The sequence below is a fragment of the Carettochelys insculpta genome, chromosome 2 (genome assembly GCF_033958435.1).
Source record: "Carettochelys insculpta isolate YL-2023 chromosome 2, ASM3395843v1, whole genome shotgun sequence".
Classification (NCBI taxonomy): domain Eukaryota; kingdom Metazoa; phylum Chordata; order Testudines; family Carettochelyidae; genus Carettochelys; species Carettochelys insculpta.
This window is the reverse complement of record NC_134138.1, coordinates 21,713,662-21,728,832: the sequence shown is the minus strand read 5'-3', so window position 1 is coordinate 21,728,832 and position 15,171 is coordinate 21,713,662. Positions and strand designations below refer to the sequence as shown.

At 40.0% G+C, this 15,171-nt stretch overlaps 1 protein-coding gene across 6 annotated transcripts in view; it reads right to left on the bottom strand.

Annotated features, from left to right (window-relative positions):
- Positions 1 to 15,171, bottom strand: part of CYRIB (CYFIP related Rac1 interactor B) — a 160,258-nt gene that overhangs the window by 99,295 nt on the left and 45,792 nt on the right. The window lies entirely within an intron of this gene.

Below are 15,171 nucleotides of genomic sequence, written 5' to 3'. Positions count from 1 at the left end.
GATGACATGCAAAGAGCCCCCCAGCAGAGAGGGGGGTGTAAGAAATTTCCTGTTGCATAGGGCAGGAACAAAGACAGCACAGGAAGGATTCTGATTCAGAAGAAATGAAAATGAAAATTATATTTTTAAACTGTTTGTAGAAAGGGAACAATATCACAAAACTATTAGCCTACAAATACATATACACTTTTGTGGTCTGCATCATGCTCTTCTAGATATCTTTGGTTACCGAAGGAATAAAACTACAGGGCATGTACTAGATTATTGAAATAGGACTGGTAAACTCTTGGACTCGTGATTTAACACAGGATGTTTGACCATGGAAACTCTTTCTTGCCAAAATAAAACCAGTATAAAAGAACAAGAAAGCAATTTTTAATAATTGGTTCCATGAGTCACCATGGGCAGCTGGTTAACCACTACCAACAGTATGACTCAGAAAGCAACCTGTGACACTACATCTGGTATTACCAATACAAAGCAGCTAGCAGTTTAACACATCACCACACCAAGTGTAGTGCTCGTGGTAATCAAATGCCGTTTACAAGGTAGTTCACTTTACCATTAAATAGATTTTTTTTGTGATACTTTGCTGGAAAGGTCAATTTTATGCCAGCAAGAACAAAGATTATGTTAACAGATAGACTTTTAAAACTGATTTTTAAGACATTCAGAATTACTCTATTACTGCCCTCTTTGAAACTCTGCAGTGTTTAGACACTAAATGCCTGTATAATCACAGTGTAATCTGGTTTTATAAAGAACCCAAATTCTCTTAATACAGGCCTGCAGAAAGCACTTAAATAAATGACAAGTACTCACACATGCACTCCTTTTGGCATAGCAATTGGAGCATGGACAATGGATCGGCAACAAGTTTATCTCCAAATACTGATGATCTATTTGGCCTTTTCTCTTTTGTTGCTATTTTAGAAGTCTAAAAAAAGCCCTGGATTTTTAGTTTGGTTGTGCATAGCAGACACCTCATGGCAACTGAAGCAGTTAAAGAGAAAGTTGATAGTTTTGGGCATGACCTGACTTCAGAATCACCCTGCCAATTATTCCAGTTTTACCAGCTTACATTTTCCTATTTTTAACCCCCACCCCCCCACCATTGCAGTATTCAGATAGTGAAATAAAATGTTATGCTTTTCAGGCAATTATGTGCCATAATGAAAAATCCTTTGCGCTGACAGCAAAAAGATGGATTTTTTTTTTTTTGAAAAGAAGAAAGTTAAAGTCTGAATATTCTGTTCTGTAACCAAGTTTAACTTGAATCATTAATTCAAGTTATCACCAATTTGCTTCTGGCTCACTGACTATGCATAAAACTACATTTAACATTAAATTATAGAAAATGGCATGTAGCTGATGATATACATTAGTAAACTTGGACAAATTCTATCAGTAAGAACTTAAAGCAGAACAAACGCATTTTGTCTTGTTTGTAAAATAGGATTTAATACCTCGGGAAAATTCTGTGTCACTGCACAAGCAGAGAATTAATGTCCCCTGAAGAATTTACTCTTTTGCCACAGAAAAATTGATTCTTGCAACCCTTGTGGGCAAGATGCGGGGGGGGGGGGGAATTATAGGCCAGGGGTCAAGAGCAGATGGGGAAGCTGTGAATCTCCACCTCCAGAAGCAGGTAGGTGCTCTCCTTCTCACTAATCATGTTGCATCTGTAGCTAGGTGTCTCCTACCCTGAACCAGGTTTCTGCTGTTAGTCTTGGCTAGATGAAGGGAGGTGACACTCTCTCTTGTCCTGCACAAGCCACTCCTACAAACCGGGCCTAGTCAAAGCTCCATGAACCTCCATGGAGTACACACCCAGACTGCCCTGCACTGAATCCTGGTCACTTGCATCTGGACCACTACTCTGAAGAGCCCTCTGCATTCAAACCCCCTCCCACCAAGCCCCTCCAACACCCCTCTTTGAATTTTGTCTACATGTATCCCTTTAGAAATTTTCTCTCTTTTTAAAATTTCAACTGGAACAAGGAACTCATTTTCATCCTGTGGCCAATGTTTTAAACCTTACTTAATTTACGTTAGCTCTGATACGATGAATGAATTACTATTAATATATTTTTAAAATGACACTGGAGGTAGCTTGCATACTAAACTTGCAAAAAAATGATTTTTCAAAATAAACAAACATCCTCAAGGAACAAGAAACACAACGTAAGAAAGCAAGAAGTTAAACTAAATAAACTTTTGATTACCCCAGTTGAGTTCACTGCAAGAAGTCTACAGTGGAAGAGATAACATATCTGAAAATAAACTTTTAACATGACACTATCACTTCAAATCAACATTTCAGTCAACAGAAGGAAAGTGTTTCAAAATATAGATAACATTGCATTAATGCAGAAAAATCAAAAAACTTTTTAAAAAAAAATCACAAAAAGATTAGATATTTATATTAATTGAAACAACAACTTCAGATTAATTGTAGGTCAAAGATTATTAATGCTGTGCTTCAGGTCATAGGTTTGTTATTGTAACTTGAGTCCCAGAAAAAACCACCACCCACCCGCTTGAAAAAACAGTTGTATAGCAACAATTAAGGTGATACATGTTGTTTTTACACTTTTTTTCTGAAGCATCCATGGACAAGAGCAAGTCAGAATTAATTACTTAGATCACAAAAGGTCAGAACTATATGTTTTAACTGATATACGAGTTGCTAATTTCTTAAATTAAAATCACAGCTACAATATTGCATTTAAAATAAAGCAAAGCACAAGATAATTATTTTGTTACTGCAAGTTTGTCCTGTTATAACTGAAAAGGCAGCTGGTCCTGTGTTCTAAGTTGTTGCTTCCCAAATCAGCTTCATGAAATGATATACATCGGTTACAAAAATGGATGTTTGTACAAAGCTTCATCTTTTCAGATGAAGTATCACAAGTGCACTTTTACATAGCTTGTATATAATGTAATCACCCTAATTCTCATTCTTTATGATCCGTCATGAGAAATTTGTGTAGTATTATCTTAGAAGAAGGGAAGTTAAATTAATTCATCATGAGAATCCTTCCTACTCAGAGGAAACTGGAAGAAAAAGTTTTAATACACAAATCACATACCCTGACACTTTTGTATCTTTAGTCCAGGCAGACTGACAAGAGGATGGGAGGGAGTAAGAGGGCAGATGCCCTAGGGTACAGAGATTTAAAAGGGCTTGCAGTTCCCAGCCACTACTGCAGCAGAAACAGCAGTAGCCGGAGCAATGGGTCCTTTAAATTGCCCCTGGTGCCCTGAGTGGCATACAGTGGGCCACACTGGAGAGCAGGCTGATGGAGGGTAGCCCCACCCACCCCAGCTGAGCCTATTCCACCCAACATCCCACCTCTTTTGAGAGCCCAGAACCACATACACCCCACCTTGCCTAGGACCCAGCAAAGTCTGTCAGGCATCCTGCGTAATTCACTATGTTCTGATACACTTTACATTATTTATAATATACAGCTGAATCTTCACAATCTTTTTGGCACTCAGTTGCATAACTTGGCTGTATTTTTTAATAGAAGCACTGAATCGGAGATGAAACAGCCCCTTCCCTTCAAGGATCTAATGTTCATTTATGTCAATTAACCTGAATGAGTTTTGGAAGTCAGATTCCTCAGGGTAATATAATATTTCTGAAGTCAGTGGCTGCACTTTGGAAAGTTCATTCATGAACAAAATTTGCATTCTGGCATTTCCAAAACAAACACAAGAAAAACTGCTCCCATTAGCATAACAAAGACAAGAGTATACCAGGAGCAATTTGTGAAATGTATCCCTGAGAAAAGGAAGCTAATTTATATAATTATGAAAATCCAAATAAGCAGTAGTGGAAAAGTTTAATTAAATTCTATCAAAAGTGTATTTGGTTTATAAATTTACACAGCAAATATCTTCAAGAATATCTAAAAAATTGACCTTTTTACGGCTAATCTCCGATACTTCAAAATCTACCATCAATTATCAAATTAAAATGGCAGCTGCTAATCACAAGTACTGTGCAGCCTGACAAGCAGAGAGAATTAACAATTGTGTAACAAGATCCTTTACCAAAGATGAAGCAACTCACCTTTAGAGTACACATCACTGTAGACAGTTCAAGGGCTTTTTGTTCTATAAAACCAGACCCCTGAGTTACATGGGGCTGCATTCCTCACAACCCCCGCATAACTCAAATTTTGAGCAAGTCAGGGGAGATGGCAAACAAGTAGCAGCCTGGTTCCCAGAAATCCTGGGCTTGCAGGAGCAGAGAAAACTGATCAGCCCACTAGGGCTGCTCAGTTTCCTGGCTCCAAGAGCGGCAAAGAGTGGGAACCAGGCAGCTGCTGCCCCACACCACCTGCTTGCTGCTGTCTGGTTCCCCGCTCCCAGCCACTCTGGGAGCCAGGCACCGATCCTCCATGGCTTTCCATGGCAGCACGGGTCTCTGCCTGCCTGCCTGGCTTCCCCCAGATGGTCCTCAAAAGTATGACCTCCATCAATTGCAAATATTTTAATTTTCTACCCTCTCTGATAAAAGTATGGAAAAATGTCAGGATGGTTTATAATCAGTGTAGTTGTAGCTGTGTTGGTCCTAGGATATTAGAAATACAAGGTGGGTGAGATACCACCTTTTACTGGACCAACTGCTGGTGGGGGGGGAGAGAGAGAGACATGCTTCTGTGTCACACAGTACTAACTCAAATTTCACCTTGAGATAATACTATGCTATCTTTGTTTCACAAAGAATTTCCAGTGGACATGACTGCAGCAATACAAATGTCAAATGAAGGAATAACAAGTCACCAGTAACAATGAACAAAAGGGTTACTTTACACAGTAAATTAATGCAAATGTTCAGTTACCAGAACGTCCTTCTTAAAATTATTCATATTTTTCCTCTTTATAAAGAATCAAGTCACTAACTGAAGAAAGATCATTGTCTGCACTGTGACTACTCTTGGTGCTTGTCTACACTACCACCTTCCTTCCTGCATATGCAGCATTTCATTAAGCAAACTCCCCCCTGCGGCAACTTTGAGGAGTAAAGGGACTTTGAAGTACCAGCAGGTAAGCTGAGGCTAGATGAGTGCTGGTACTTCAAAGTTTAAAACTTCAGAGTTGCTGCAGGGGGGAATTTGCTTAATGAAGTGCTGTGAATGCAGTACAGCACTTCATGAGTAGACTCCCAACACCCTAATTACTGTCATTCCTACGAAGGAAGGTGGTAGCGTAGACAAACCCTTACCTATCCACTATGGCCATGTCTACACTAGCCAAAAACTTTGAAATTGCTACACAAATGGCCATTTCAAAGTTTACAAATGAAGCACTGAAATACATATTCAGTGCCTCATTAGCATGCAGGTGGCTGCTCAGGGGAATAAGGGGACTTCGAAGTAGCCGGGGTCCTTTCAAAAAGGAGCCCCGTCTGGACAAGCCGCGTCAATTTTGAAGTGCCGCAGCCGCCCACATGCTAATGAGGTGCTGAATATGTATTTCAGCGCTTTATTAATAAACTTCAAATTGGCCATTTGCATGGCCATTTCAAAGTTTTGTCTAATGTAGACGTAGCCTATGTATTTATATATATAGCAATAAGTAAAATCACTAAGGCTATGTCTACACTTGCCCCCGACTTCGAAGGGGGCATGGTAATCAGGGTGATGGGAGATTACTAATGAAGTGCTGTGATGCATATGCAGCACTTCATTTGAAAAATTCTCCCCTGCGGTAACTTCAAAGTGTCCAAATTTTGGGGAGTAAAGGCACTTTGAAGTAGAGCAGGCACTTCGAAGTGCCTGTGGCTACACGGAATGCTGACACTTCAAAGATTGACAATTCAAAGTTGCCACGGGGGAGAATTAGCCTAATTAAGTGCTGCACAAGCATCGCAGCACTTCATTAGTAATCTCCCATCAGCCTGATTACCATGCCCCCTTTCAAGAAGGGGGCAAATATAGACATTGCCTTTATGTAGGCCTTAGAGATTGGTATTTGTACCTTTCACCAAGCATCTGGATATTTTCCATCAACCAAAAATTTAACAGAAAAACACAGATCAATGAGGGAATTAGAGTCCCAATCCCTAACATCTATCAAGCTTAAAAAAGGTTTCAAAAAAAGATTATCCAAGTCATTCTCAATCTTGGAGAATGCTAAAGGGAACATGTCCCAGTGTGGAGAATCCCCTGAATGAAAAAGTGCTTCCATTTGCAGAGAAATTAACTGCAGTAGCTTTAAAAGAAAGCTGCAACCAAGGCGTCTCTTACCAGTAACACTTTGCCGCCATATTGCTAGCAATATGAATGCTAATTTTATGGTAAAAGCACTGAACTGGGACTCTGGAGAGTTAAATTACAACCCTCCGATATGACCTCTGCCAAGTCACTTTCATTTCCTCAGCTCATCTTTAGTGAGACCAATTCCACTTGCTTTCTTTTCTTGTCTTATTTAGATTGCAGTCTCTTTTGGGGATTGTCTCATTAGATATCCATACAATGTCCAGCATAAATGAGACCCCACTATTAGTGGAATTTCTACATGTAAATATATTACATGTTAATAAATAATAGTGCAGACTAAAAACAGGACTGGTTCAAGTTTGTAGCTTGTACTGGCTGAACCTCTCTAATCAAGAACTCTCTCAGTGGGCAACATCCATATTCTGGCATGATTTTAGTTAGCTGGACGACCACTTATCATGGGTATAGCCAAGCTGCTCTTGGTCTCATGAAGTTTGGTTAAATCACCAGTCCTGGTTCTCAGTATTCTGTGCTGTTATTTAGCTTCAATTTACCACTAAATATTTTCTAAGAATCCGAGGCAAAAAGGAGAAAATTCTTTGCTAAACCAACATGGGAGATTTTTAAAGCTTTTTTCAGCTCTCTCAGGTCAAAAATGTGATGAAAAAAATATGTACAGGACATGCATAAGGAGAAATAAAAAATTGGGAATAAAAAGTTTGCAAACTGTGCAGGAACCCCCTCTATAGCACCCCTCTCTAGAAGAAAATCCCACATGACAGGATGGGTCAGATCTAAGGACAAAGGTACAGATCCATCAGTAGCATAGAGCCAAGGCCTCAATAATTAGCACGACCTGCAGTCTCCACTGTGTCTACTATTAGAGTACAGGAAGCAAGTTCTAAATAAACATGACAAAGGCAGGTGGGCCAGAGCTGGCTCACCAAGCCTTTGAATCTGGCCTGTGGCCTGCTCATCAGAACACCAGGGAGCGGCTCCAAGCCACTTGAAGCTACTGGCTGATCCATGTGCCTCTCTATGCCAATGGGAGCTGAAAGATTGTGCTGGGGATGCGTGAAAAGCCTCTCTCCTCCACTTGTTACAGAGAGGCATACAGGACAGCCAGATGATGTGGCAGGCAGGGATCCTGTCTGAGGGTCCCACTGGACTGCTGGCTGGGAGTCACGTTGGTAAGTGCCTCCTGGCATGCAACTTCCTTCCGCACTCCACTTCCATGCCCCAGGTCACCACCCAAACCCTCTGCACTTCCCTGCTCCAGACCACAACTCCCTCAAAGATCTTGCACCCCTCTCCTATGCTGCTTCCTCAAGCCAGAATCCTCTCTTGCACTCAAACTCCCACCTGGATCCTACAACACAATTCACTGACCACAGGTCACAAACCCCTCCTTCACTCAAACTCCCTCACAGGCCTCACATCCTCTCATCATCATCAACCATGGGCTCAGCACTCATTGGTGTCTGATGCCTCTCTCACCACTTCCTTCCATCTTTCCCTGTTCAGTGTGGAGTGCCATAGTTTCTGCAGACTAGCTCCGCACCAATCTACCCACTCTCCATGGGGTCTGCCTCTCTTATTTGAGCCACCCATTATGCCGAATATCAGGGTCATGATTCTTTTGTTGATTGTTCATTCTGCAAATATGTCCGAACAGCTGTAACTTCCATTGTACAACCTTCTGTAGTAGGTTCTCTTTTGGCCGTATTTTCTTTTATAATTCCTCGTTAGTGACCTTCTACATCTATCCTAGCCACAGGATCTTTCTGTAATGATTCCTCTCAAATGTCAATATCTTCTCTTCAAATCTTTTATCACCTATGTCTCTGATCTGTACAACATGCTGCTGAATCCACATTTTCGAGACACTCAGCTTCGTTCCTAAGCTAATCACTTTACTTTTCCAGATCTTATATCACCTTCAAACTCACTCTTGCTTTCGCTATTGTAGTCTCTAATTCCTTCCTGCAGTCTAGTTCATACGTTATGCTGCTCCCCAGATGTGAACTTCTCTACTTTCTCTAGTTCAATCCCATCTACGCTGATCTTCCTTTCTATTTCCTTATCTTCAAATGACATTATTTTTGTTTTATTGATGTTCATAATCAGTCCATGCCACTTCCCTTCCTCGTTTAGCACCTACACCATTTTTGTTACCTTCTCTTCATTTTCCTTAATAATTGTATCATCCATGAACCTCAAGTTGTGAATTCTTATCCTGCACACAGATGGCCCTTCTACCTCTTCCTTAATCTTGTCAAGTCCTCTCCTGAAGCCCAATCCCATACCCAAGCTCCCTTTTTCAAGTAAACTCCATCCCAGGCCTTGCACCCCCACCCCAAACAGAAAAATGTAGCTCTTGACCACTTACCAAAATCTTGGAGACTTCCCCTCACCCCCTGCCCCCCCATCAAAAATTATGGTCCATCCCTGTTCTAACCTAGAATGACACTTACTGCCACTATGTCAACGCTTGTTTTCTTTAAAAGCCTCTTGTGAGAGATGTTAAGAGACTTTTTGGAAGCATAAACAAGTTATACTTGAAGTACTGTTTTATGAATGCAAAATGCTAGTAGATTTAAACAATGAACAATTCTACTTTAGAGAAACCAAGCTGTCCATGTCATACCTCAGTGTGTTTATAGTTCTGTTTCTACTGAGGGTTTCAACCTTCTACAGAAGGCTCAATGACATGTAACTCCTAGCATCTCCTAGGTACAAGGTCTCTGGGGCAATCAAAGCCCCTAAACAGACAGCAACTTCATCAGTGTTTGATAAATGCTTATTACTCTCCAGCTGATTTTAATGAGCAAATGTATATTTTTCTTATCAGTTCACTTGTTCCACTCTTAATTTCGTTCAGAATCCCTGAGATGATAATCAACTGCTCCTCATGGCTTATTGAAAATTTCAGATATCCTCTTGCCACCTCAGTTTCACAGGCCTTAACTTTATTCCTGAAACACAGTAGTTCAGAAGGACATGTTGAATGTCCTGTACTGGACTAAAGGCTCGTGGTAAGTAGGGAGATTCCAGCTCCTATGACTAAGAAGATATCTTTCCAAATACGCATGAATACACTGCTATTTCCCAGGGTCTGAAGAAAAAAACATACAGTGATTAAGAAGGATGCGATTGCTTACGGTCTTTCAAGAAAATAAGAGATGCAAGTTGAGGACACTGGTATGTGGCTTTTTCTTTTGTGCACTGACAGCTAGTCTCTTTGCTTCAAGAAATATCACTGTCAGAACAAAATATTTACCAATTTATTACAAACTGAGCCACATTAAGGCAACTATAGTGGACTGAAAATCTACCTGCAGTTACCTTCAAGTGAAAGGTAATCTACAATCTAATCTGTGTTGCAGACTGATGAGCCGCCAATCTACTTTCAGTCTTGGGACATTCCTTAAGATCTCAGTCCGGGTTTCATACACCAGATACACCGGCAAGGAAGAGTAATTGGAGGAAAAACCTATCAAACAAATTCTTCAAGCAGAAAAGTATAAGGATGAAAACCCAGAAGTATCATTTTTAGATAGACACTGAAAGTTAAAACATTATTTTAATGAAGAAAGGCTGCCTTACTGAACATGAAAGAAAAAACTTTAAGTAAAAAGTGAGCATTCAACTGAAGAGATTCTTATGCAGAAAAGAAAGAACATAACAACTGCTTTGATATCCTAAAGCACTTTTTAGAAATGTAAGATTTTGGAGACAATCACAAAACAGTCAAGCATTAGAACATCCATTCATGCAAGTATTGCAACTCACATTAAATAAAGATGTTTGAGACAGGACCATGCTTTACATCTGTCAACAAAAGAGATTCTCTAACGTGCTCTTTTGTTGAAGTTCTCCCTCACAGAAACACATCTTTTAAAAGTCACCAGAAAAAAAACAAACAAAAAAAGGACCTTATCTAAATCCAGATCAAAGTATGTAAAACCAGTCTACAGAGGTCTATCATCCCATCCTCTCAAACTTGCATCCTGATAGGCAACAAAATGATTAGGGATATGTAATGGCTGCCATATGAGAATAGATTAAGTCGACTGGGATTTCCAGCTTAGAGAAGATGAGACTAAGGGGAGATATGATCGAGGTCTACAAAAAATCATGGCTGGTGTGCGGAAAGTAAATAAGGAAAACATTTTTATTTGTTCCCGTAACACAAGAACTAGAGGTTGCCAGTTAAATTAATATGCAACTGGTTTAAAACAAAAGAAATATTTCTTCAAAATAAACCACAGTCAACCTGAGGAACTCCTTACCGGAGGATGTTGTGAAGGTCAGGAGTTAAACAGTGTTCCAAGAGCTACATTAATTCAGAGAGGATAGGTCCATTTATGGCTATTAGTCAGGATGGGCAGAAATGGTGTCCCTAAGTGGGAATAGCTGACAGGGGATGGGTCACTTGATGATTACCTGTTCTGTTCATTCCCTCTGGGGCACCTGGCATTGGCTATTGCTGGACTAGCTGGACCTCTGGTCTGGTCCAGTATGGGCATTTTATGCTTTTATAGCCACTTACTGAATTTTGGCCCTAAATTTTGAAAAACCACTTTGTCATAGCAAAATACGTCTATTAGCAATTCTCAATCAATTTCTGTCAAGATAAGTCTTAGGAATGTGATCTTTCAGGAAGCCAATTTTCAATCTAGAGTAGCATATGAGTGCCTAATTCAATGAGAATACTTCAAGTACATGCACCCAGAAAAAGACTCAGGATTACAGCAAATCCTGCACAATGCTATTTTCAGCACGTTTTAGCCCTTTAGAAAAAAGCTGTAACACAGTTATGGAAGTCTTTTAAACAAGGACTGAAAACTGTTCACTTCTAGTACATTAGAGTCTCAATATTCGTGAACCTACAGTTTGCAAATTCAGTTCGTTAGTGGCCAGCAGCTGCTGCTTCCTCCAGGCAGGGAGCGCTGGCAGCCGCCGCTTCCCCTGGGGCCCCGGGCAGGGAGCGCCAGCAGCTGGAGGCTGCCATGTTCACGAAATTCAACATTTGTGAAGGTTCCCAACACAGAACCCTGGCAAATGTTGAAACCTTAGTAATTGAAAATACTTCCCTACAGACCCAAATCTATCAATTTCATTTTTTTCCCCCTCAACAAAGTAAGTTTGTAGTCCTTACAGTTGCAAAAGTAAACTCTGGCACTTGGGAGTATAAAATAATGTAGTGATAACTTCCTATGTCAGGAGATGAGAATCAACAGTATATCTGCAACTGTTGATAGCTTTTGCCAAGTTCCAACAAAATAAAAATTTCATTCCAATGCATGAACTGGAGCTATTCCCTGGAAAGGACAGAGTGGGGTAAAACAGTAGATACACACACCCATAACAATTACGAAGTTCTGGGATAGAGCGGCAAAACAGTTCTCATTCCATCCAGCAATGACAGGGAACTACGATGGAGCTTCAGATTTATCACACTCCTACTAGCAAAAGGTAACAAGAAAAAAGAATGCTATCTATGGACAAACCTGAAACTTACACATTTCTACAGATATTATCCAGGCTTCGGCCAACATGTATTTTAGGAGGGTTTTCTCAGGGAGTGTTTTTTTTTTAAATATACTAATGAGAAATTCTCTTATATGCATATATTATGAAATTATAAGCTAAAATTATTTTAAAGCTAACATATAAACATGATTCAACTTAATAGTAAGGGCTCAGCTTCAAATTGCAAAACCCAGAAAATTCAAAATTAATACTCTTTTACTAACATTTGAGTCTTGCACAAGTAATTCCCAAGAACCTGAAGTAGTAAGTTTAAAAAGAAAAATGAAGAGCAGCCTTTATCTCAAAATTATGGAGAAATTAAATATAACAAACATTTGTGTTACTTGAATGTAAAAGATCACAGAAAAATCCTTTATTTGCTTTATTATATACAAAAAATGTTAAGAGCATCAAGTTTCCAAAGTTATTAGTCATACTGATTATATTTATGCTTTGTAAAAGACAGACCAAATAAAATTGTTTTCTCCAGCAGTAAATATTGCTTGGGAAGTTTGTTGTTAGGTGGCCCAGAGGTTCTAATTCTAAGTTTTGAGTTAGCATTTCTTGGTTCTGAGTCTGAGTTACACAATCTTCAGTCTTGTAAGTTTTTTGCTTTAGATGAGCAGTCCTTCCATAATGGAGGTACACCTTCTAAAATTATACTATTGGGTTAAATTCTTTAACTTTTTAGTCCTTGGTGCCAATCCTTGTCCTTTCCTGAAAATATTGCTTATGGTCCTGTTGGATTTTTAACAAGTAGTATTCGATATGATGTTTAGCAGTTCAACCTTTTTCTTTCTGACCCACAAAACTCCCTACACCAACACGCTATAAAAATTCGACAACCCACCTGTACCATAAAAATGGTTGTTTCTGCACATAAAAGCCAAGGCCAACATTAGAGACAGCAAACGATGTTATTCCCCAGGTTCCTACACCACATAGGATCCCACAAAACTAAGTTGCTCAGGCTTTGGTTTCAAGTAGAGGTGGAGCAGTTAGGGGGTGGCAGGGCTTTAATTTTCTGCCCTGGGCACCAGGAAGGCTAATGCTGTCCCTTTTTGGCAGACCCCATGAAACCAGTTTGCAGCCTCTCAAGGGCCTTTGACCCCTGGTTGTGAACTGTTAGTTTATAGAACCTTAACAGTTTGACCTTATTCTGTATCTTTAAAATAATCCAGACATAAATGTTAAATATATGTTTACTGAAGTAGTCTTTCTTGTACTCTCCCTTGAACAGAGGTCAGCAATCTGCAGTTCCAGAGATGCATGCAGCTCTTTAAGGAGCCACTTGCGGCTCCAAGCACTGCTGCCGCTTAAACAAAACAAAACAAAAAAAAACACTAAATTCAGTTGCCCGCCCTTAAGCCAACTGAATTTAATTTTTCTTTAAGTGGCGGCAGCCTCCAAATCCACTGAGCAGCCAGCTGTGGCAGGGAGCCTTGGAAGTGAAAGCCAGCAGGGCAGGGAGCCACCTGTAAGGCACATGGAGGAAATCTAAACTGGCAGAAGAGCTGGGGAGAGGGGTGGCTGAGTCTGCCCCTGCCAGAGGTGGGGACCAGCAGGGACAAGGCAGCTGCAATAACGGAGGAGTTGCATGTGCTGAGGTGAGTTAATCGTAGAGAAGTGGGGGCTGAGAAGGATTAAACCTGAGGATGCAGGGCTGAGTGGAGTTAAGCCTTGGGTTGTGTGTGGCAGGTTTGCGGGATGGGGGTAAAACTTGGGGATGGGGTGGAATTTGGGGGCTCAGGCAGGTAAAGCCTGGGGGTGTGGAGTAACAACTTTCTAGCTGATAGAAATCTGAGCATGTGCACTGTTCTTAAAATAGGGGTGACAAAAAAGTACCATCTGACATTATTTATTAACGACTATCTTGTATTCACATGCATTGCAGCTCCTGAAGTACTGATAACTGAATTTGAAAAAAAATGGCTCTTCTCACTATTTGGGTTGCAGACCCCTGCCCTTGAATGATTGAGTTTTCACTGTGTTACTTTGTTATTTTGCAGTTTACTACTGCAGTCTTTAAACAATGGCCATAGAAAATATTGTTATTCTCCTTCTATACTCTCCTACCACCTAATAAGAGCTTCCAATATTAATCTAACTAAAACATCTTGGCTCATGAAAGTCAATTTACACATTGTTCGATGTCTACAGTTTCAACATGAGTTTTTTCATGGAAAACTTAGCGCAATTCTGACAAGTATGGCCTGTGAGACAATGTTTTGCACCCTAATGATGTGGTTGATATTAAGTCTTTTCCTTAGATAAAGTTGTATTTGCACTGACCTGTTGAGTTGTCTCACTAAAGCTTAACCTGTACATACTAGCCTGCCTCCTTAAGGCCATGTCTACACTACCACTTCACTGAGTTGTAACTTTCTGGCTCAGGGGTTTGAAAAAACACCTCTTCTCCTTCTCTCCCTCCACCCCTGGCACCACCAGCTCTGGTGCAGTGGCCATACTTTCACTTAAAGGTCTGCCATGGTAGAGCTTTAACACTTTAAGTACAGACTTAGCCTTAATCTCTGCGCACCATGCTCTGTTTAATGAGGCAGCCTGTAAGAAATAGTTTGTGTTTGCAGTGGTTTCCTTACATATGAAAATAAAGCCACTTACTATAACTCAGAGATTACAGACTATGCATTATTTTGTGCCAGTAATCTCAATTGAAACATTAAAGAGTGATTTGATAGAGGGAAAGTTACAAATATTTAAAAAAAAATCATGCAATCTTGGTACATACTCATCTTTTCTATAGGCGCGCGCACACACACACACACACACACACACACACACAGTACGAAACAGCTGCACCCTTAAACTGTACTTCAGAATATTGCAATCCTTGCCATTCAGTAATTGATATAATTTTGTGTTGAAAGCCGTTATGGGACTGAAGAATTGTATACATTGTTTTGGCATATTCTTATAGCTGCTTTATATGTTGTGCACTGACAAAACCTTTTTTAATGTGATTTAATTTAATTCAGTAATCATCTCTTCAGTAGAGCTGACACCAAATAATTGACCCTACTACTTGAATTTTAGGTTACTTTAAATGTTTTATAAACAAGGTGGGTTTTTTCCCCCTTTAAATTTAATTTTAGATTTTACAATCCTGTTTAAGCAACAGAAGACTGCAAATTTAGAGTTCTTGCAATAAGAACAGGATAGCCATACTGGGTGAAACCAGTAGTCCATCCTGCCCAATTTTCTGTATTCTAATATTGGCCAGTGCCAGAGGCTTCAGAGAGTCTGAATGGTACAGAGCAATTTTAAGTAATCCTTCCTTTGCTGTTAGGGATGACCACATATCCCGCTATCCAGCGCTTTTTCTTATATAGATGCCTAATACTTCCCATCCCCCATATCAATTTTTTTTCCACACTCGTCA